Source organism: Piliocolobus tephrosceles, chromosome 13 (genome assembly GCF_002776525.5).
Source record: "Piliocolobus tephrosceles isolate RC106 chromosome 13, ASM277652v3, whole genome shotgun sequence".
NCBI classification, from domain to species: Eukaryota; Metazoa; Chordata; class Mammalia; order Primates; family Cercopithecidae; genus Piliocolobus; species Piliocolobus tephrosceles.
Genome location: NC_045446.1, coordinates 49,917,177 through 49,942,207, shown reverse-complemented (window position 1 = coordinate 49,942,207; position 25,031 = coordinate 49,917,177). Strand labels below are relative to the sequence as shown.

General features: G+C 36.9%; 1 protein-coding gene and 2 pseudogenes across 3 annotated transcripts in view; 1 reads left to right on the top strand and 2 right to left on the bottom strand.

Moving 5' to 3' along the window:
- The window catches only part of PDE3B (phosphodiesterase 3B), a 216,714-nt gene that overhangs the window by 11,845 nt on the left and 179,838 nt on the right, over positions 1 to 25,031 (top strand). The window lies entirely within an intron of this gene.
- On the bottom strand, positions 13,098 to 14,184 carry LOC111555085 (annotated as a pseudogene).
- Positions 14,473 to 15,047, bottom strand: LOC111555086 (annotated as a pseudogene). The gene has a single exon (XR_002735407.3). The product of XR_002735407.3 is annotated as a 60S ribosomal protein L6 pseudogene (transcript).

The following is a 25,031-nucleotide window of genomic DNA, read 5'->3' as shown; positions in this document are numbered from 1 at the left end:
TATTAGCCCCCTTTTTTGAGCACCTCAGTGTGCTAGGTGCTGTAGGGGAATATAAAGATCTGTAAGATATGGTTCTATCTCTAGGGAGTTTATATCTAGTAGACTCAGATGTGCAAATTGGCTCACTGTGAGACACAATTGTGTAATTGCTGTGTTCCAGTCAGAGCACCTCATTGTGGAAGGCAAAAGAGTGATCAATTTTTCGGGGGAGTGTCTTTATAGAGGAGGCATTTGAAGGACATATTATATAAGACTTGATTAAGGTAGAGACAGGCGTTGAGACTGGTAAACCATCTGGTAAAGTTCATGACTTTGTTTTGGAAATCAGAATGGAAAGCTAGTAAAGTAAGGAGTGTAGAGTTAGTGTGGGAATGTTACTGGAAAAGACTGAAAGATTGGTTGAGAGTAATGTATGGAAGATACTGAATGCCATCCTAAACTTTCTGATTTATTCAGTGGAAGATGTTGGAAGATTTTCAGAAGAGAAGAGACATTTGCTTTATTTAGTTTAGAGAGATTTTTGACAATGGGAAAAGTAGATCGGAGAATGAAAATATTGGGAGCAGGGAGCCCGTTATAATCCTTCGTTTGAGAGACTGAGAACAGTGGGAGTGGAAAAGCCCTGGTGACAGGGAAAAAGGAGGTATGTAAATGCTTAAAGTCTTAGTGACTGAAAGTTTAGTGGCGTCATTAGCTAATACAGTGAACACTGGAAGATGAGCTGGTTTGGGAGAAATGATAAAGAGCTTGACTTTATTGATTAATGTATGTTCCAGTTTTCACATGTGAATGGTTGATACATCTTTTACATCTCTAAATGGGATGTAAACTCCCTGAGTGTAAGAACTAAGCATTTCTGTTTTGTATTTATCATTTACATTTTGGAGTTCACAATGGATATCTGTTATTATAGTTATACTTATTGTCATTTCTTACAATATTTCCATGTTAACCTTGAGTGAAGAAAAGAACCGTGGGTAGAGATGAATCCCAATTTCCTACTGTCTTTGGTATTTTCATTGATAGTCAACTATTGCACAGTGGTAAAGCTAGACTACTTGAGTTTAAATGTCATCTCTGCTACTTACAGAATGTTGGACAAGTTATTTAACTTCTCTGTACCCCAGTTTCTCTGTGTATAAATTAGGGGTAATAACAGTATCTATCTTGTTGATGTGAAATAAATGTGATATGAAATGTTGTGAGGATTAAATAAGTTAATAACCTGTAAGTTCTTGAAACAGTGTCTGGCACCTGGCAAGGTTTCAACGGGTTAGTTGTTACGGCTATTATTATTAATATTTGAAATTCTCATCCTTGAATTATTTAAGTTTATGCCAAGTTTCTCTAAATTAATGGTAAAACTAATTGAAATTTAGGTCTATGAGACAATCCTTTTTTATTGTCTCAGTATTTCTCTTGGAACTGGTATTAAGCAAAAAAGCAAATCCTTTCCGTAAGGGATTATATAGGGGAAATTCTTTCAACCAGTGATCAATATTTAGGACAACAAAGAAAAGATACAAGGAGTAATTTAAAAAGTGATTAAAAGGGCGGTAATTTGGATTTATTTTCTTTAAAGTTTCAGAGTTAAAGATTAAGAACCTTTGGTCTTCCAGAGAAAAAAAAAAATCAACTGCTACAATCATAATTTACTGTCCCATAAGCTTTTTGTTCCAGTTTGTCACTTTGGAGTTGGAAGTACACTGGGAAGTCAAACAAATGTCTTTACCCATAATTCTTCCTTCACACACTGTCTGTTAAGCATGTTGATAACTATGCAGCACCTCCCCAGGAATGGTAAGAGGGAGATAAAAGATACGGAAACAGGCCCGGCATGGTGGCTCAAGCCTGTAATCCCAGCACTTTGGGAGGCCCAGACGGGCGGATCACGAGGTCAGGAGATCGAGACCATCCTGGCTAACACGGTGAAACCCCATCTCTACTAAAAAATACAAAAAGCTAGCCGGGCGAGGTGGCAGGCGCCTGTGGTCCCAGCTACTTGGGAGGCTGAGGCAGGAGAATGGCCTAAACCCGGGAGGCGGAGCTTGCAGTGAGCTGAGATCCGGCCACTGCACTCCAGCTCGGGGGACAGAGCAAGACTCCGTCTCAAAAAAAAAATAAATAAAATAAAAAAAGATACGGAAACAGAAAGAAGAGAAACTGTGTGTAAAAGAGTGACTCTTCCAACCCTCTTCCTCACTCTAGTCAGTATTAGTCATTTACTGCTTCAGTGTAACACTTTATTCCACTTTTCAGAAAGTCTCCTGAAGAGCTTCTACCAGTTAGATGGTGATGGTTCAAAGCAGACAAAAATAAATATGGATAGGAATTTTTACTAATATATGGGAAAATTTTTTTTTTTAGAGGAACATACCTACATACACATTACTAAATACCAGTGTTTATCATTATGTAAGTCATTTTTTGTTTGGTTTTGTTGTAAAAATAAGCACCATATAGAAATAACTTTAATATCTGAAAATTCATTTCTTCAGCAACATTACTGGGCATTCTGCTAGGAGCTATAAGGGCTATGAAGAAGAATCATATAATGCCATTACTCTTAGGAGTTTAATGTAAGATAAAAAGTGAAGATTTTATTTTAAATAATAAAAAAGACAGTGCAATTAATATTGTAGTGTTTGAGAGGTTTCAAAAAATAACACCCAAATTCCCTGCCCAAATTTTGAGAAGAGAGTGACAGATGAGATATCAGAATACCATCTATGTTCCTGATAAAACTGTTATTGGAAGGCATGGCTTATTCTGTAGATAGTTTTGCTTTGTAATACCGAACCCCTGAGTTAAACAGACTTACCTGGTCATTAGCAGAATAGGACCAGGAACATTTTCCCTATTTGCCTGGAGAGCCTATCCATAGAGAAGCTTTGGAGAACTTCTGCTTCCATCTAGTGGGTAGGCTTCCAAGAGCAAAAAGCAAGGGGTAGAATTATGCTTACATGATTCATTAGTCTAAACTTACCAGTCAGGTAAGTCACTATCCTCCTCCTAGGAGATAAAGAAGTGAAGGGTAGAGAGAATCCAAAACTATTTAGTGACAGTTTTTCATAGAAGCCATAGGATTGAGAAAAAGGCATTGCCTCTATCAACATCATAATAGAGAAATCTATTTGAAATTCTGACATCTTTTAGACAACACATTTTAATTTTTTAGACAACGTATTTTAAGTTTTGCTTGTCACCTTTCTTTTCTTTTCTTTTTTTTTTTTTGAGATGGAGTCCTGCTATTGTCGCCTAAGCTGGAGTGCAATGGCACTATCTCGGCTCACTCCAACCACTGCCTCCTGGATTCAAGTATTCTTCTGCCTCACCCTCCCAAGTAGCTGAGATTACAGGCACATGCCACCACTCCCAGCTAATTTTTTTATTTTTAGTAGAGACGGGGGTTTTGCCATGTTGGCCAGGCTGGTCTCGAACTCCCAACCTCGTGGTCCACCCGCCTCGGCCTCCCAAAGTGTTAGGATTACAGGCATGAGCCACTGCGCCCGGCCCTGCATGCCACCTTTCTTGTAACTATAGTGTCTATATAGTTGCATGGAATGTGCATAATTTAAAAACTGAGCCTAGATTCTGCCTTTCTTCATTTGTTTCTTTCTCTCAACAAAATTGAGTCATTATTTCTGTACATTTATTGTTGTACTTAATACTCTCTGTCATATTTGGGTTGATAGGCCTTTCCTGTTTCTACATTTTATGTCCTTTAAATGCAGGGACAGTATCTTATTTATTTTTGTAACCGTGGTGCATGTATCAAATAGTTTATTGAGTTGAATTATTGGAGTAAATACTGTTTTCTTTATCACTTCATAGGACTTTTTTTCCTAGCTGATACATAATACTCATAATTTCATCATTGAAAGTAACTTGAAGAATAGGATGCCTAAGGAATAAGTTCTTGATGTAACAAAACCCAGCAAAAATCTTCTTCAGCAGGGGAAGCTTACTTTAGGTGAATGCCTCAGTTTATAGGGGAAGCTTGGAAGAGTTTTGCAAGTTGGGAGAATGGAAACTAATGCAGGACATTGTGTGCAGGAGTTACCTCTAAAACAAAAGGAGGGACATGGAATGATAATTTGAGGTGAGATCATAGTGGTGCAGTAGGGTTATAAACAATTTTGACATCACTTTTTCAAATATGACTTGCAGAGTTAAAAATTCCTAGATGTTTGAATGGTTCTCAATTAACGAGTGTTGATAGAACATTTTCAGTGCTTAGATTGCACTTTTGATTTCTAGGGAGAACTTCATTTTTAACATAAATTTACTAATTTTAATAGTTCACCAAGGAAGAAGATAGTAGTAAAATACTAGTCATAATTTAGCAAACTCTGGAAATGTGATTTTTTTTAAAAAAGTTTTCTTTAAGTTCAGGGGTACATTTGCAGGTTTGCATAGGTAGACTTGTGTCATGGGAGTTTGTTGTGCAGATTATTTCACCACCCAGGTATTAAGCCTAGTACCCATTAGTTATTTTTCCTCATCCTCTGCCTTCTTCCACTATGGTAGGCTCCAGTGTGTGTTGTTCCTCTCTACGTGTTCATCGTCAAGAACATTTTTGTAAGGTAACTGAAGTTTATCTTTTTACAAGTAATATCTTTTTAATTTAAACACATTTTTGCTGTGACTATTTCTATTATGTTTATCCCTATTTTTGCTTACCCTGAATAGATCTTGATGAAAATAATATATTTCTCTGATAAGTAAGGGTTGTCATTTTAAAAATTAGTAAACATGTATTTGACAAAATTATTAGCAAGCACCGCAGAAGCAGTTCATACAATCTGCTTGGTAAACTGAGTGATCTCCCAGTTCTGTGTTCCCCCAAATAGTTCACCCACACATTCCATAAAAGGTTCTCTTTAGGCAGATGCAACAGTACCCTGAAGGCGTAATTGTTAGCTTTATAGTCAGCATTAAGCAATTAAAATCCTCCAAAATTAATTTCAGACTTGGCTGTAACCCTAAGAGCCATTCTGGAAGACAGAGAATGTAGAGTTTACAAGATCTTATGCCCTGTTTATAAGGGAAGGGAATATCCCCAAAATATTTAAAAGAGTTCACACATATTGAATGCCACTAATTTCAATGACAAGAGCCTATTTCTAATATTCCTTATATTATTGCTTCTAATATTGTTTTTTTTCCTTTTTGAGATGGGACTCGCCCTGTTGCCCAGGCTGGAGTGCAGTGGCGTGATCTCGTCTCACTGCAACCTCTGCCTCCCAGGCTCAAGAGATCCGCCCACCTCAGCCTCTGGAGTAGCTGGGGCTATAGGCACATGCTGCCATTCCTGGCTAATTTTTTTTTTTTGTATTTTGTAGAGATGAGGTTTTGCCATGTTGCCCACGCTGGTCTTGAACTCCTGAGCTCAAGTCATCTGCCCGCCTTGGCCTCCCAGAGTGCTGGAATTGCAGGCATGAGCCACTATGCCCGGCCCCTTCTAATATTCTAATACTAGAATATTCCTTATATTATTCTTTCTATTCCTTATATTATTTCTATTCTTATATTATTTCTTGTATTTCTAATATGCCTTACATTAGTCTTTAGGGCTAATAGGAATAGCTTCTGAAGTGCTTATAATAGCTGCTTTTGGAGTGTGGCTTTTCTGATTATATGCTAGCTGATCACCCTTGGAATATAAATTCTTGTTAAATCACATATTTACATTTAAATAACAAGAAAGGAGAATATAAGCACCCTGAAGATAAGAATTTTTGTCTGTTTTGTTTACTGCCATGTCCAAAATAATACCTGGCCAATAGTAAAAGCTCAAATAGCTATTGAATGGGTAAATATCACACTGACTTTGCTGAAGTATTTAAATAAGTTTCAGACATTATAAAAATAAATACATTTTGGCCAAAAGCTTAATTAATGCAAGAGTTAAAAAAAAAAAAAAAGAAAGGTTTGAAGCATACAATCCTATTTCAGGGGGCTCAATAATTTAAAAGGAAGAAAAGGGGAGACATCCAGGTAAGACGACATGCATGCTAGCTTTCCAATATTGGACATTATCTACTTTTTCTGAGACAGTATCAACCCTTTGACCATGACACATCTTTTTGTAACAGAGTCCTACTTAAGCTCAACATTTAATTGGTGCTTAGAGCCAAGAAATATATTGTGGGCCTACATTTTTTGCATATCTTTTGTGTTATAGCCTCTATACAATCTAAGTACACTTTGTTCTTTCTCTCAAAATCCTTTCTTCACTTTTGAGTAATTTACTTTTGAATTTATAAATACCTCACCTTATTATTCATCATATTATTTGCATTATGTTAAACCCTCGTCAACCCTTAAAATGTTGAAGGAAAGACATTACTATATTTTTTTAATGAATACACTAAACTTTTAAGTACAAATACCTTTGTCATCAATCTCTGTAAAGCCATCAGATGTTTGAAAAAAATTTTTAAATAGGAAGCAAAGGGTCTACTGTTAAGAACTTAGCTGTGAATGGATGATATCCTACCCATTTAATAGTCCTCCAAATGAACAGAAAGTATACAATGAAAGGAAGGTCCCTTAGAGGTATGAAATTTTTCTACAGCACAATACTGTCTGTCTTCTTTATTCAATAATTTGTAGTCATTTTCAGAATTCATTCCAGAAACCAGCTTATTAGTTTAGATATCAGCACACTGGTCTTGGCAAAAGACAACCCAAAAATAAACAACACTATGTCAAAAAGGATGAAAAGCCAGCGATCCAACCAGTAGAACTGTTTTGGAAGCCTGTTTGTCTCAGATTGAGACCACATATTAAGCCTTGGCTGTTGCTGTCCATTCTTGCACAAGGCTCCCCTGCTCCTGGGGACTCTTGTGACCATCTGTCTCCACCATGCCCACCTGTATCTCACTCCTGCAGGCAAGGTTGCCACTTTTAACACTGTCTTACTGTGCCATGATATATGGATGTCTAACTGGCTTGTAAAGTCTGTTTGCCATATACTAAGTGATGTTTCTTACATTTTTATCTTTTTTTTTGAGACAGAGTCTCACTCTGTCACCCAGGCTGGAGTGCAATGGCATGGTCTCGGCTCACTGCAACCCCCGCCTCCCGGGTTCAAGCGATTCTCCTGCCTCAGCCTCCCGAGAAGCTGGGACTAAAGGTGTGTGCCACCATACTCGCCTAATTTTTTTGTATTTTTAGTAGAGACAGGGTTTCACTGTGATAGCCAGGCTGATCTCAAACTCCTGACCTCGTGATCTGCTCGCCTCGGTCTCCCCAAGTGCTGGGATTACAGGCATGAGCTACAGCGCCTAGCCTTTATCTTCCTTTAACAGTTATTTTGCTTGCTCCTGTTGCTAGATGTTACCAATCTTTACCTCCCCTTTCCCAATTAATTACTGTTTATCAATGGTAGGTCAGGACACTGGTTAACCAAGCTAATTGGAATTCACTGTAAAAGTAAGGATGAAAAGTCCTGGAAGTCTTTCTTGTGGATACAGTATATGGACTTTGTAATATCTGTTTTGATTCCACAGAGAGCTTTTTTTGTTTGTTTTGATAAAGGACTTCTAGATAAATGAGATGTTAGCCATATTGTTTCAACGTGAGCACCTAAATACAGATTTTTTTCTTCTCTTTTTTAGTGAGGTGTATGGTACATACTGTAAAGTGAGCAAAACAAGTATATAGCTTAACACATTTTTACCTATGTATACATCTCTGTAATTACCACTCAGATAAAAAAGTAGAACATTTTCATACCCTAGTTGGCTTCCTTATGGTCTCTCCCATTTGATAGCCTGTCTCTAAGATGTCCACAGTTCTGACCTTTATCCTAATAGATTGTTTTTGCCTGTTTTTGAACCTTCATGGAAACTGAAGTTTAAGTTTTGTATGATTATCTTGAGTCATGAAGTATTCTTTTGATTTTAAAAAGTTTTTTTTCCATTCTTGAAACATTCCATTTATTCTTGAAACATATCATTGCCGATAGTAGGTACTATCGGCAAAATTAATTATTTTAGAGATTAAAAAATGAATAAAATATACCTTACCATCAAGAAACTTGGAGTTTAGTGCAGGAAAAGAAATATAAAGGATATATTAAAAAAAATACAGAGAAGGCCTAGGAAAAGAATGATGCTATAAAAGTGAGCGTCCTAATGAAAATAGATGACACACTCAAATGGCTAAAGTAGGGAGAGTTTTTGAAGGAATGATTTATAAAAGAGTGGGAAGTGTTAAGAGAACATGGTATGAGTATCTGATGAGCAACAACAGATAGCCATTATCACCTTTAAACATACAAGGGCAGAATACAGAGCTGTTAAGACGCAGATAGTAGCTGTATAGAGGTTCACTTGACAGAAGCTGTGGCTCTGGTAGCAGAGAAGCATCACTAACCAGAGGTGATTTTACATGAGAGCAGGGGTGGAGGTGTGGGTGGTAGAGTGGGGGAGAGTAACTACTCCAGGCTCACTTCCTGTCTTTCTGTCTTCTGCTCTTGTCTTCCATTGGTTGACTCCACCCCAAAGACAGAGGGCAAGGTGGGCTTTGGATATAAACAGAGGCTCCTGGGGCACTGAACAGGGTGGAGAAGAATGAAGAATGGATCTGGAGAGGCAAATGAAATACTCGTAGCACTACCTTTTTTTTTTTTTATTATACTTTAAGTTCTAGGGTACAAGTGCACAACGTGCAGGTTTTTACATATGTATACATGTGCCATGTTGGTGTGCTGCACTCATTAACTTGTCTTTTACATTAGGTATTCCTCCTAACGCTATCCCTCCCCCCTCCCCCCACCACATGACAGGCCCCAGTTTGTGATGTTCTTCACGCTGTGTCCAAGTGTTCTCATTGTTCAGTTCCCACCTATGAGTGAGAATATGCGGTGTTTGGTTTTCTGTCCTTGCGATAGCACTACCATTTTTTTTTTTTTTTTTTTTGAGACCGAGTCTCGCTCTGTCGTCCAGGCTGGAGTGCGGTGGCGCGATCTCGGCTCACCGCAACCTCTGCGTCCCGGGTTCAGGCCATTCTCCTGCCTCAGCCTCCCGAGTAGCTGGGACTACAGGCGCCCGCCACCAGGCCCGGCTAATTTTTTGTATTTTTGATAGAGACGGGGTTTCGCCGTGTTAGCCAGGATGGTCTCGATCTCCTGACCTCGTGATCCGCCTGCCTCGGCCTCCCAGCACTACCATTTTTTAAGGACACAGTATCTGCAGTATTGGAGGAAGGTCCTTTTCGGAAGAATCAAGTAAACAAAAGGTAGAGGAGTATTGAAATAAAGAATATGTTGAGAAAATAGAAAATATATCAGATAGTTTGGAGTGTGTACTTAATGAAGTAGAATGTACTTAATGAAGAACAATAGGCATAAAAATGAAAACATAGGTTAGTATTTGTAGACAAATGTTAATCTATAAAGATTAATCTAAAAAGATATATATGCAACATAAATTGCATATCCTCTTATTTATTATTAAGTCTTATATTATGAATGTTTTTATAAATACCTGAGAATCAATAGTGCCTTCATCATTAGGTGGAAGACAGTTGGTCGAGTTTTGTGCCTTAGCATGGTTATCTGGGTGACAAATGTTAATCTATAATCTACACATAGCGGCCTAGTGCAAATAGTACAAAGATCAGGAGTCATTTAGAGAGTGGGGCTTACAGTTAAGAATCTAGGTTCTGGATTTGGACCATCTGTGTTTAATTTCCGACTCCAGCACTTTCCAGCTTGATGGAAGTTATCTTAGGCAAGTTATCTAATATGGACTTAATTTTCTCATTTTCAAAATAGGTACAATCATAATCATTTTATTTTACAGTAGTTGTTAGGATTGAGTAATTCACATAAAGTATATAGCCCAGAGCCTAGCAGATATTGTTAATAAATGTTATCTATTTTTTGTTTTTTAATTTAGGAGGGTATTATAGATGTCTTTGAATATTTGAAAGTCTGCCCCGTGAAATAGGGATTAAACTTATCTTCATGAGAACCTCTAATATCAGAATCAGGAGTAATGTGTGTAATTAACAGGCAAACATTTGGGATTAATATGAGAAAATCTTTTAATAATTACAGAGTTTCTTGAATTAGAATAGGTTAGCTCATGAGATAGTGATTTACATACCAAGGGAAGTTTTCAGGAAAACATCAGGGGGATGTTTTAAAGTATTAATGTCTCAAAATGAGAAAATTAGATAAAAGCTTTAGGATATCTTCCAACCATAATAGTCTATTACTTTATCCTAAAAAAATTTGTGAAAAAGTTCTAGGTAAGAGAAAATGTGTTTGATTTCCTTTTCCACATCTCTGTCTGTTCCTCTTGACAATTTCTGTTCCTAACTACCTTCCAACAATCCAGCTTACATGTCATCTTTCTTTGTTTAATGATATGTATAATTTCTTTTTCCAGAGACAGAGTCTCACCATGTTCCCCAGGCTGGGCGCAAACTCCTGGACTAGGTGATACTCTTGCCTCAGTCTCCTGAGTAGTTGGTACTACAAGTGCACACCACCATGCCCAGCATATTTAACAATATTTATTGAGCACATACAAATATTGTCTTGGATACTGTGATTAATACAGTGAACAAGACACATCAGTCTCCTGCCTTAATGGAGCTATAAGAAATTTTAGCAGAGGGAAATAGAAAATAAAAACACAGTGAAATAGTTTTCAGGTAGTTTTAAGTACTGTGATGCATGAAGAAAATAAAACAGAATAATAGTACAAAAAGATACTAGGGCTTTGGATGGTGGAGGTGGAGGTGGTGCTTTAGATATGGTAGAAAGGGAAAGCCTCTCTGAAGAGGTGACATTTTAACCAGCATATAAATGTTGAGAAGGAGCTGGTCATGCTGAGGGAAGCACATTCTAGGCAGAAGAACTAGCAAAGGCCCTGTGGTGGGAAAGATCTTGGCGTGCTTGTTAGAAAGGAAACTGGGTGGCTAGAGAGTGGTAGGAGTGGTAAGAACAGTGTGGATCACATCAGGCCTTATACACCTTGTTAACATTTACATTTCATTCCAATTGCATTCTAATGGCAAGTCATGAGACAATTTTATGGTATAATTTATGTTTAAAAAAGATTATTCTTGCTTGTTTATGGGCTATTGACAGAATAGCTAGAGTAGAAGCAGGAAGATACGAGGCTGTTGCAGTTATCCAAGTGAGACATAATAGTGACTTGGACTATCTCAGATGACTTTCTCCCCATTCATCCCTGGATAGAATGTCCTTTAAAAAATATTTTATAGGCCAGGTGTGGTGACTCATCCCTGTAATCCTAGCTCTTTGGGAAGCTGAGATGGGAGAATTGCATGAGGCCAGGAGTTTGAGACCAGTTTGGGCAACATAGCAAGACTCTGTCTCTACAAAAAATTAAAAAATTAGCCAGGCATGGTAGTGTGTGCCTGTGTTCCTAGCTACTCAGGGAGCTGAGGTGGGAGGCTCACTTGAGCCCAGGAATTCAAGGCTGCAGTGAACTGTGATTGTGGCACTGTACTCCAGCCTGGGTGACAGAGTGAGACCTTGTCTCAAAATATATATATATATGTATAAATATATATGTATATATGTATGTGTATATATATTTTATCGTGTTTACCAGATACTACTGTTAAATTATCTTTATATTATATTTTAGTTAGGTATATAATTGGCTTCTTTATTAGATTCTGAGTTTCTTAAGCACAAGGACAATGTCTTATCCCTTTTCTTATTATTTTAGGTAGCATTATAGCACTGTTATTAACTTTGCACTTAATACATTGCTATTAAGTGAATGAATGAAACTTCTATCTGAACACAGGGCTTTCTATAGCTATTACAAATGGCACAGTTAAATTACGTAACTACAATAAGGTAAACTAGATTTGAGATGGAATTAAAAAGATGCCTTCCCGTACTTTACACAGATAATCAATGTAGTTGTATATAGTTTAGGGAAACCTACTAAGAAGGGAAAATCACAATGTTTTATTAGTGGTGAAACACAAATCAGAAAGACTTAGGGAAATAAAACCAAGAACTAGTTTTGTTGCTCTATTTGTTATGATAAAGACTAAACTAATGTTAACAAGAGACACAAATATAGTGGCTCAAGTAAGAAAGTTTATTTATCACATAACAACAGGTCACACATTCAGGCTGCTGAGTCTTTCATGAGCTCCTTCCTTTATGTTGCTCTGCCACCTCTTAGGGTCTTTTCTTAATCTCCATGGTCAGGCTAGGACATTGTCATGCTCATCTTCCAGTCAGTGGGGAAGGGGAAAGAGAGAGTCCAGAGAGTCCAGATAAATAATTTTATTTTAAACAAGTGAGGTGAAAGTTGCATATATCATCTTGCTCATATTCCACTGGTACTTAGTCACATGGTCTTAGCTGCTAGAGAGATGGAGAAATGTAGTTTTTAGCTGGGGAGTCATAGCAAAAGCTTTACTTTTTTTTTTTTTGGAAATAAAAAAAAAATCTATTGAAGATCTGAAAAACAATTCCTAAAAGATAGACTTTTCCAGAAAATCTAGCTACACAATGCATTGCGTCTATCATGTTAAAACGAACATTAGACACAAATACAAAAACCATGAAACAAACCACCATTCTTCAACAATTTGAGCAAAGATAAAATGCCTAAGTAGCAACATGGATGATTTGCAAAGGATGGGCTCTTTACTTTACGCACCATAGAAAAAAAAAAAAAGGAGCACAAATGGATGAGTGTGTTCAGTTATATACACTGAATCGAACCTTTGGCACTAGGAATCAGAGCATTTTGTCATGTGGCATTAACACGTATTATACAAGTGTGTAGTATCAAAGGAATAGAACCACCAACATTCGAAAGCAGCTTTGTCAACTAGGCAGTAAAACACTCTACAGCATATCCCTCTGTTGTCCATTATTGAATACACTGGCAGCAACTTTGAAATGAAAAAAAAAAAAAAAAGAGGAGCTATTACCCCTTTTATTTTGTTTGTTTACAAAACAGAAAACAAACATCAATTGTTACACACTAACATCTTCAAAGCACATCGTTTGTACAAGAGATAGACTAAACAAATGTGTTTCTGGAGATCCAAACATAAGTGAGTGAGAGCGTCTCTCACACGGCTTTCCGATAGTTCTCAGGAGGAACCACTTCATAATCTCTGGCACTAAACAAAGTTGCAGAATTCTCTGCCAGGTACTTCAGAAAGTCATGAAGATAATTCAATAATAAAGCAAGGCTCTTCTCATCTAGAGGTATATAGGCCAACATTGCTCCAATTTGTACAAATAATCTCAGGAGATGTGGTGCTCCATACACCTGAGACATAGGTGCCTCGGGGTGATCTGCAAGAATTTCGGCATACTGTGGTCTCTCAAATTTGTAGAGTGGTTGGGTGCCCAACATTATGTTGAAGTATTCTTTTATCCCTGCCACAACTTCATTAACCACATACTCCTTATTATCTACATTTTCACGAGATTTCTTGGAATTTGCATAATTCTCAAGAATGGAATCCACATTCTTCTTGGCAGGAAGTTAAAAGAGCTGTTTTTGCCTGGTAATTAAGTCCCAGTCATCAACAAACCATGGTTTTAGCTCTTCAGGAATCTTTACTTTAACTTCAACTCCATTCATGAATGTTTCATTTTCAACAGTAGGATCTACCCGGGCCCTTTTCTTCCGAGGAGGCTGAGGAGTCTCACTGGTACTGCCACCGTCTCCATTTCCAGGGGTTTTCTGTTTGTTCTTTTTTTGTTTTCACTTCAACATTTTTCTGTTGGAGACCAGATGTCTTCTTTCCTGGGGCAGCCCCTCTCATCTTCCCTTCTGCATACTGCTCTTGATTGGCTTTTTGAAGTTCTTACTGTTTCTGCAAAGTGGTGTCCTCGTATTTGAGTACTCTGCTCTCTGGAACCCACTCATCCCAATTTTTATTCCAACCACTGTAATATATAAAGTATTTCACTTGTTTGTCCTTTATGGCAACCTTTATACACTTTGTTTCTTGAAGAAGAGGCTCATGAAAGCACAGCACTCACTCAATGTCCTGGAATTTAGGCTTCGGGTCCTGCTTTGGCGCCATTTGTAAATGATTTGCTGCCGCCTCCTTCTCCTACCACCCCCAACTGAAACTTTACTAACTTCGATTTTCAGCTAACAATCTACTGTAGTTGCTGTTATTTGAACTACTTAAAGGGAATATGAGAGTAAAAATTAGTTAATTTCTGCTTCTTACTGCCATAGGAAAAATACTGAACTTCTATATAGCACTTACACCTAGGGAGAGGCATCTTGATCCTGATTTCAACTGGAATGGAAAACTGATTTTATTAATATTCTAAGAAAAGCTTTTATTTGTATTTTTATTAGAAATGAAGTTATGTTCAAATGAAAGAGTATGTATGAGTCTTGAAAATTGTTACTTTAGGTAAGGCAGGACTACTAATTTTTAAATTATTATTATTATTATTATTATTATTTGTAGTTAGCTATTTAATGAGGTTCTTAAGACATCTAGAACACCAATTTGTGAGGATAAATTCCATTCGTCAGGGCAAAAACAGATCGCAGGTAGTCCTGGAGCTGAGGAACAGCTTTGATTTTTGGTAGAATTTGTGAGTCCACAGCTTTCTGATCAATCTTGCGCTGCTCTGTAATCTCGTATTTCTCTTTCTCTGTGTCGAAGATCTCACCTTCCTGGTGTCTGGGCTTCCACAACTTCTTCTTCTTGAAGTAAGCATCAGTAAGATGTTTTGGGATTTTGACATTGCTGATATCGATTTTGGTTGAGGTGGCAATGACAAATTTCTGGTGTGTTCTTCGTAGAGGAACTCGATTGAGGACCAGAGGTCCAGTCACAAGTAACAAGCCACTAGCCAGCTGCTTCAAGAAAACCACCCTCTTGCCCCTGTGGCGTCCAGTGAGGATGATCAGAATGGTCCCGGGGGTAATGCTGGCTCGCAATTTTCTCACGTGCTGACTGAAGGGTTTTTTGCTGTGGCTCAACAGCTTTCAAGGCACATCTTCAGTAGAATAATATCTAGGCATTTTGCGAAGTTTAACCACCTGGGTACCGCCGTTCTTGTCACCACCAACTGGTTTTGTAAGAGTTGCAAGAACCTTCTTCTCCTTTTTCCTGCCATGTATTCCAGAAAGGCCATGTACAAGAGGAAGTACTCAGCCGCTAAATCCAAGGTTGAAAATAAATTATTTTTATAAAGAAACAACTCTTGCTCACCAAAGGGCTTGTAGAAATGGTGGGCTCGTCGCCCTCATGGCAGGTATAAAGGATATGGATGTATAATGTAACCTAATGTATAATACAGTATAACCTAATATTATCACATATTAGGTTAATATAATTCTTCATCAGGTAGAACTGAAGTTCTCAGAGTTGGATTTGAGGATGAAAAGCTACTTTAGAACCTTTTAGGCCTTAAGTCTGTGTTTCTGTTTTTGGGACTGTCTCCTAAAGAGAGGTAACCTTTTTTTTCGTTAGATAGTAAATTAGCACCTATTTCTCTATTTCTTAAGAGCAGACATAATCTTTGGGGTCGTTCCTTTATAATCTTGATTAAGTATTTGTTCTTTCTTGTTAATATTGTTGTTCATTTTATTTTTTGCTTATTTTAAAAAAAATTCAGATAATTTATATATAATAAAATGCGTGGGCCTAAATGTTGAGTTCAAGTTTTGATGGTTATATACACTTATGTAATCATGAACCAAAATAAGATACAGAATCTTTCCTTGAGCTTCTTTCCAGTCAGTTCCATCCAGCTCCTCAGAGATAGCCACTTACTGATTTCTATTACCGTAGATTTCTTTTACCTGTTTTTTAACCTCTTCAAATGGAATTATACAGTATGCATTCTTTTGTGTTGAGCATCTTTCACTCCATATACTGTCCTGTAATTCATTCATATTGTTTTGTATATCAGTCATATCAGTCATATGAATATATTCAATGAATGTGTTCTCTGAATGAATATATTTTATGAATAGATCACAATTTATTTATTATTCTGTCACAATTTGTTTATACATTCTTATGTTGATGAATATTTAGGTTTCCAGTTTTTGGCTTATGAATTAGGCTGCTCTGAGCATTCTTGTGCAAGTCTTTTTTGTGGAGACATGTTTTCATTTCTGTTGGGTAAATACCTAAGAGTGAAATTGTTAAGTCAGGGTGGATATGTATTTAACATTACAAGAAACTGACATATACTTTTTCAAAGTGGTTGTACCATTTACAATCCTACCAGCAATATATGAAAGTTACAGTTGCTCTGCATCCTTACCAACATTTGATGTTGCCATTCTTTTATTTAGCCATATAGTACCCGTGATATTGAATGCCTATTTATGTTCTTATTGACCATTTATGTATCTTCTTTTGTGAAGTGTTCAAGTCTTTTGCTAATTTTAAAATTGGATCGTTGATTTTCAAAAAATTACTGGTTTGTAGTTGTTTCAGACAGTCATGCGTTGCTTACTCCACGCCTAGGCTATATGTTGTAGCCTATTGCTTCTAAGATACAAACCTGTACAGCATGTTACTGTACTGAATGCTGTAGGCAGTTGTAACACAATGCTAAGTATTTGTATATCTAAACGTATTTGAACGTAGAAAAAGTACGGTAAAAATATGTACACCTGTATAGGGCACATACCGTGAATGGAGCTTGCAGGACTGGAAATTGCTTTTGGTGAGTCAGTGAGTGAGAGGTGAGTGAATGGAAGGTCTAGGACATTACTGTACACTATTACGGACTTTATAAACACTAAACACTTAGGCTTTTGAGTTTTACAGTTACTTTATAAAAAAGTAATTACATCACAATGTCATGACAGCTACCACTGAAAGTTTGTTATGTGTCATGTCACTATATTATGGATGTGAGTCCTTTGCCATATGTATGTGTTATGAATATTTTCTCTCAATCTGTTGCTTACGTCTTCATTTTCCAAATGTCTTCTGATAAGCAGACATTTTAATTTTGTTGAAGTCTAATGCACTAATTTTTTTCCTTTACATTTAGTGCTTTTTTTAATACCTTGAGAAAGTTGTACTTAAGCATCTCTAAGATACTGTTTTCTTCTAGAAGTTTTATGGTGTATGATCTAACTTGAAGTAATTTTTTGGGTATGGGGTAAGGCAGGGGGTCAAAGTTTGCTTTTTCCATGTAGATAACCAGTTGTTCCAGCACCATTTTGTTAAAAAGACTTGTCTAAAATAAATTGATAGTATAGTTGTTGGTTTATATATAGGATGCTAGCCTTAGTTTTTAGCTTTTTCTGATTTAAATTCTAAAAAAAAATGAAAACCAGGTATAGAACCTATAATGAGTAAGATGGCACTTGCCTTGTTGTATTTTAGAGTTTTCTGGTGGTGTCATTTTCAGAATACATCTTGAGTTCCTCAGAATAAAGGAAATGAAGCTTATTTCTTTTATTCTTAAGCCAAACCACTCTCTGAGGATTGAGGAAGTAATCCAGGGTTTGATATGTCGCTCATGGCATAAGGTTAGGTAGCCTGTCATCTTTAAGTTTCCAGATTACTTAATGAAAATAACTTGCATATATGTAATGATATCTTTCTATGTTTTAGATGTTGTTCAAAGCACTGAATTGTAAACATATTCTCACCTAATCTTTCCCTTGAATCTTAGGTATTTACCTTTTATTTTTTTAAATTTAAAATAAAAAATTAACAGAGTAAAATAGATATTTTTTGGTGTATGGTTCTATGAATTTTACCATGAGTATAGATTTTGTATATCCTCTACAGCATTCAGGATATAGAGTTGTCTCATTGCTTCCAAAAGTTCCTTTGTGCTTTCTGTCCCTTTGTAGTTGCATCTTCCTTCTCTCACTAATCCCTGGTAACTACTAGTCTCTTTTCCTTCACTGTAGTTTTTATCTTTTTGATGTCGTAAGTGAAGTCACACAGCATGTAACCTTTTGAGACTGGCTTCTTTTATTTAGCATAATGCCTTTGAGATTCATCCAAGTTGTTGCATGAACCAGTTTATTCTTTTTTATTAAGTAGTAGTCCGTTGGTTGGATGTACCTGTTTATCCATTCATTCATCCTTTTTTTTTTAAAGGGGGGGAGGACAGAGTTTTGGTCTGTTGCCCAGGCTTCAGTGAGTGCAGTGACACGATCTCGGCTCACTGCAACCTCTGCCTCCCAGGTTCTAGTGATTCTCATGCCACAGCCTCTGGAGTAGCTGGGATTACAGGCATGCACCACCGTGCCTGGCTGATTTTTGTATTTTTAGTAGAGACGGAGTTTTGCCCTGTTGGCCGGGCTGCTTTTGAACTGGCCTCTAGTTGTCCACCTGTCTTAGCTTCCCAAAGTGCTGGGATTACAGGCATGAGCCACTGCGCCTGGCCTATCCATTCATTCTTTGAAGAATATTTAGTTTTTTTTCCAGTTGTGTTGATTAGGACTAGAACTGCTGTAAACATTCATGTACAAGTTTTTGTGTGAACATTACTTTTTATTCCTCTAGTGTAATACCTGAGAGTGGGATTGCTGGGTCATTTGTTAAGTGTGTGTTTAACTTTATAAGAAATTGCCACCGTTTTCCAGAGTGTTCATGACATTTTGCAGTTTTACCAGCAATGTATGAAATGTATGTATGTAGTAGTTCTGACCAGCACTTGGTATTGTTAGTATTTGTTATTTTAGTCATTCTAGGTGTGTAGTGGTATTGCATCATGATTTAAATTCACGTTTCTTTAATGGATAATGATTTTGAGCATCTGTTTTATATGGGTTTATTTTCATTATATATCGTCTTCGGTTAAGTGGATATAAGTATTTTGTTGGGTTTGTGATTTGTAAATATTTTCTTCCAGTTTGTAGCTTGTTTCTTCATTCTATGAACAGTGTCTTTCAAAGAACCGAAGATTTTAATTTTAATGAAGTTCAGTTTTTCAGTTTTTTATTTTATAAGTTCTTTTGATGTAATATTTAAGAACTTTTAAACCACAGGACATACATATTTTTTCTTACGTTTTCTTATAAATCTTATAAAAAAGTTTAATAGTTTTATGTTTTACCTTAAGACCTGTGATCCATTTTGAGTTGATTTTTGTATAAAGTGTTAAGTTTAGGTTTATTTTTTCCTACATATAGAAGTTTAAATTCTAACATCATTTGTTGTAGACTCTCCTTTGTTTATCGAATGGCTTTGGCACCTTTGTCAAGAATTAATTTGCTATATTTGTGTGGATTTATTTCCGGGTTATTGATTCTATCACATTGATCAATATGTCGTTCCCTCTTCTAATATCACACTGTCTTGATTACTAGAAAGTTGTGTGGTGTGAATCTTCTTATCTTTTTTTTTCAAAATTGTTTGGCCTTTGCATAAACATTTTAAAATCAGCTTGTTTATATCTCTGAAAAATTTGGCTGAGATTTTCATTATAATCACATTAAATTAGTAGATCAATTTGGGTAGAATTGACATTTTTAGGCTCTTGAGCCCCTATGCTTGGGCCCACTCCCACTCTGTGGAGTGTACTTTCATTTTCAATAAATCTCCACTTTTGTTGCTTCATTCTTTTCTTACTTTGTTTGTGCATTTTGTCCAATTCTTTGTTCAAGACACCAAGAACCTAGACACCCTCCACTGGTAACGTATTTTGGCAAGCCAGTCAGGATGTAAAATAAGTTTGGGATTTTTTTTTTTTTCCTTTTCCTTTCTGCTCCATGCAGGGGAATCTCTCCTTCACTTGGGACCCTTGGTGGGCAGCACCTAAACACAGAGGCAACTGCAGATTTCTGGCTGGAGTCACTCTGAAGGACTCTTTTATGTCTTTTCCAGTTTTGGTCCCTGATCCCTTCATGTGGAGCAGCTCAGGGCCAGCTCACATGTGTTTCAGGCAACTTAAACCTTCTTTTCTTATACTAAAATTTTCCTTTACTCTACTCAACTGGCTAAGGACAAAAGAAACCCACCTAGTTTCCAGTTCCTAACATTACAGTTCACGGAATGGAGCAAAGTCCACTTTGCTCCATCACTCTAGTGGAACAGGAAGCATGCTGTTCCACTAGAGTGGAACCAAATGCTCCTCCTTTGCTCCATCACTGTAGTGGAACAGGAAGCATGGGCCTTATCAAATTATAAGGATTCTGAAAGTCAGGGATTACACCTAGGAACCAAAGGAAGGCTCATAGTAGGCCATTGCCTCTGGAGGGAAAACATGCAAAGCAGCACTGGTGCCCACCTGAGGTCAGAGACGTCTGATACTCCAAAGTTTGGACCCTCTTTGGGGTCCAAAGACTGGACCCCAAAGAGGGATGCCCCAGGTGATCCTTCGGACCTCAGCCTCTCTGAAGGGAACACCCTTGGCAGAGGTCCTAAGGCTTAGTACTAAGTCCTCCTTAGAATTTTATCTCACAGTTGCAATACTGTTTGCCCCCAGTATTGTTTGTAATCAAGTATGCTGTTGAATGGGAAAGTGAGATGGAGTTGCATGTATCCAGGCTTTGATGCTGCTGTTCCAAGCAGGGTTGGGCCTGGTTAGTATGTGATGTTCTCCTTTGGTGCTGTTTGGCCCCAGTGTTCTTTGGAGTCTGGGGAGGTTTGACCTTTAAAAATTAAACTGCTATGGAAACTGCTTTACCTGAAATTTTGGTTCACTGCCTTCATTGGATTAACTATTGGGGCAAGCAAAAGTAAAACTGGCAAGTTTGTATTGCTATCTCATGGCTAAAGTTCCAAGGTAAAAGCTATTGAATCTTCATTTATGTGTGTATATACATGTCTAGATATGTTTATTTATATGTACACTTATTGTTACATGTTCTGTCTACCAAATTGACATATAGGTAGAAGAGTACTCATAAGTTAAATAAGTCTAAGTACTTTTCAAGTTCATGTGACTTAAGTATAACTTTACTAAACAAACTGGTTTTAAAATTATTGGTAAAATAAAAATAGAAATGACTTGAAAAAAAAAAAAGGACATTTTTACTGTTGAGTCTTCCAATCCATGGACATGTTGTATCTCCTTATTTACTTAGGTCTTCTTTGATTTTATTCATCAGTGTTTTGTAATTTTTAGTATATAAACCCTGTTCACTTTTTGTTCAATTTACATGTAAGTACAGATCCTCCTTAACTTATGATGATGGGGTTATGTATCCAGATAAACCCATCGTAAGTTGAAAATGTTGTAAGTCAAAAACATTTCTGGCTTATGATATTCTCACCAGTCAAAATCAAGCTTTCAATTTATGGTATTTTCACCAGTGAAAAGCACACTTTTGACTTAATATTTTCAAACCAGTGAAAAGCACATTTTTGGCTTAATATTTTTATCCATTGAAAACACACTTTCAAATTATGATATTTTCAACTTACAGTGCATTTATCTGGAGAAAACCTCATCGTAAGTCAAGGAGCATACTGACTGTATATTGCTTTTGTACCACTGTGATATGGTTTGGCTGTGTTCCCACCCAAATCTCATCTTGAATGTGGCTCCCACAATTCCCATGTGTCATAGGAGGGACCCAGTGGGAAGTAATTGAATCATGGGGGAGGGTCTTTCCTATGCTGTTCTCGTGATAGTGAATAAGTCTCATGAGATGGGATGGTTTTGTAAGAGGGAGTTTCCCTGAACAAGTTCTCTCTTGCCTGCCACCATGTAAGACATGACTTTACTCCTCCTTTGCCTTCTGCCATGAGTGTGAGGACTTCCCCACCATGTGGAACTGTGAGTCAATTAATTAAGCCTCTTTCCTTTATAAATTACCCAGTCTCAGGTATGTTTTTATTAGCAGCATTAGAACAGACTAATACACATTGTAAAGCTGAAAAATTGTAAGTTTTACCATCATAGGTTGAGGACTGTCTGTATTTTATTTCTTAGAGCTGTTGTAAATGGAAAAGAATTGGTTTCCAGTTGCTCTTTGCTAGTAGTATATAGAAATACAATTGAGTTTTGTGTGTTGGCTTTGTATTCTGTGATGCTGCTGAATTCACTTATTAGTTCTAGGAGCATTTTTCATAGATTTCTTGAGATTTTTCTATGTACAGTTGACCCTTGAATAATGCGGCAAGGTGGAAGTTAGGGGTGCTGATGCCTGAAGCAGTTGAAAATCTACGTATAACTTTTGACTCCCCCAAACCTAACTACTGATAGCTTGCTATTGACTGGAAGTCTCACCAACAACATAAACAGTTAATTAGCATGTATTTTTATGTTACATACATTATATACTATATTTTTACAATAAAGTAAGCTAGAGAAAAGAAAATGTTATTAAGAGAATCACAAGGAAGATAAAATATGTTTACTGTTTAATACATGAAAGTGTGTTATCATAAAGGTCTTCATCCTCACTGTCTTCACATTGAGTAGGCTGGGGAGGTGGAGGAAGAGGAACAGTTAGTCTTTCTGTCTCAGGGGTGGCAGAGGCAGAGGAAAATACACATATAAGTGGACCTGTGCAATTCAAACCTGTGTTCAAGGGTTAACTCTAAATCATAATGTTGTCTGTCAATAGGACAGTTTGATTTCTTTCTTTCTAATCTGTATACCTTTTATTTGTTATTTTCCTGCTTTATTGCACTGGCTAGGACTTCCAGTACCGTGATGAATAAGAGAGATGTGATATCATATTTTTTCCTTGGTTCCAGTCTAGTAGGAAACCGTTAAATATGATGTTGACTGTAGCTTTTGTTTAGATGCCCTTTATTATGTTGGGGAAGTTCCTTTCAGTTCTTAGTTTGCTGAGAGTTTTTATCATTAATGAATGTTAAATGCTGTCAAATGCCTTTTTTTGCATCAATATGATCATGTGGGTTTGTTTTTAGACTGTTAATATGATGGATTACATTGGTTGATTTAAAAAATATTGAACAGCTTTGCATTCCTAGTATAAATCCCACTTCATTGTGGTATATTCTTATACATTGCTGGATTTGATTTGTTGATATTTTATTAAGGATTTTTCTCGTTGTTATGTTCATGAGGGACATGGGGCTGTAGTTTTTAATACTGTTTTTTGTATTGGGGTAATAATGGTGACTGTCAAAATGAATTGGGAAGTGTTCCCTCCTCTATTTTCAGAAAAGAGTGTGTGTAGACCTGGTTTTATTTCTTCTTCTTTTTATATTTTTCTTTTATTGATACGTATTATTGATTTTTTTTTTTTTGAGATGGAGTTTGGCTCTTGTTGTCCAGGCTGGAGTGCAATGGTGTGATCTCCGCTCACCACAACCTCTGCCTCCCAGGTTCAAGTGATTCTCCTGCCTCAGCCTCCCAAGTAGCTGGGATTACAGGCATGCACCATCACACCTGGCTAATTTTTTTCTATTTTTGGTTGAAACAGGGTTTCTTCATGTTGATCAGGCTGGTCTTGAACTCCCGACGTCAGGTGATCCGCCCACCTCAGCCTCCCAGAGTACTGGGATTACAGGTGTGAGCCACCATGCCTGGCCTGATTTTTTCTTTTAATGTTGGGTTGAATTTGCTAGTGAAACCATCTGGGTCTAATTTTTTTTCTTTCTTTTTTTTTTTTTGGAAGCTATGTGTTCAACTTATTTAATAGTTATAGAATTATTCAGAACATCTATCTCATCATTGGTGAGCTTTGGTAGTTTGAATTTTTCAAGTAATTGATTCATTTCATCTAAGTTACTGAATTTATGTGTAAAGTGTTATTTTTGTAGTGTTTTATTATCCTTTTAATATCTATGGAGTCTATAGTGATATTCCTCTTTTATTCTTGTTACTGGTAATTTATGTCTATCTTTTTTTTCTCTTATCAGTTTTGTTTGAGGTTTGTCAATTTTTAAACATTTTCAAAGAATGAGATTTGATTTCATTAATTTTCTCCATTGTTTTTCTGTTTTCCCTCTTATTGATGTCTGAGCTGATCATTATTTCTTTTTCTTCTGCTTGCTTTAGGTTTATTTTGTTCTTCTTTTCCTAATTTGTTAAGATGAAAACTTAGATGATTTATTTTAGATTTTTCTTCTTTTCTAATATAAGCATTAGATTCTTTGAGTTTCCCTCTAAGCACTATGCTGTGTGCCATAAATTCTGATACATTGCATTTTAGTTTTTATTTGGTTCAGAATATCTTCTAATTTCTCATTAAACTTCCCTTTGAATGCTGGCTTTTTTAGAAGTTACTTAATTTCTAAGTGTTTGAAGTATTTCTGCCATGTTTTTGTTACCTATTTCTGGTTCAATTTCACTATGATCAGAGAACATACTTTGTATGATTTCAATTCTCTGCGTATATTTGGTGCCTAGATATGAGATTTTTATCTGTGGTACTCATCCTGGATAGTTTTACTAGGTTGTAGATTATGTCAGTCTTCAGTTTTGCTAGAAAATGCCACATTGTTTTTTTCAAAGTTTGAAAGTATTGGGGGAACCTGCCCCCAATATTTCAACATAGGTTCTTTGTATTTTCCGTAAGTGTCGGCCAGCTGAGGAATAAAGAGAAAGAATACAAAGAGAGGAATTTTACAGCTGGGCCTCTGGGGGTGACACACATTATCAGTAGGACTGTGATGCCTACCTGAGGCTTAAAGCCAGCAAGTTTTATTAAGGATTTCAAAAGGTGAGGGGGTGCAAGAACAGGGAGTAGGTCACAAAATCACATGCTTCACAGGGCAAAAAGGAGAACAAAGATCACATGCTTCTGAGGAAGCAGGACAAGGGCAAATTCAGAACTACTGATAAGGGTCTGTGTTCAGCTATGCATGTATTATCTTGATAAACATCTTAACAGAAAACAGGTTCAAGAGCAGAGAACTGATCTGACCTCAAATTCACCAGGGTGGGATTTTTCCCCACCCTAGTAAGCCTGAGAGTACTGTAGGAGACCAGGGTATATTTCAGTCCTTATCTCAACCGTGTAAGACAGACACTCCCAGAGTGGTGTTTATAGACCTCCCACCAGGGATGCATTCCTTTCCTAGGGTCTTCATTATTAATATTCCTTGCTAGGAAAATAATATAGTAATATCTTCCCTACTTGCACGTCCGTTTGTATGCTCTCTGCAAG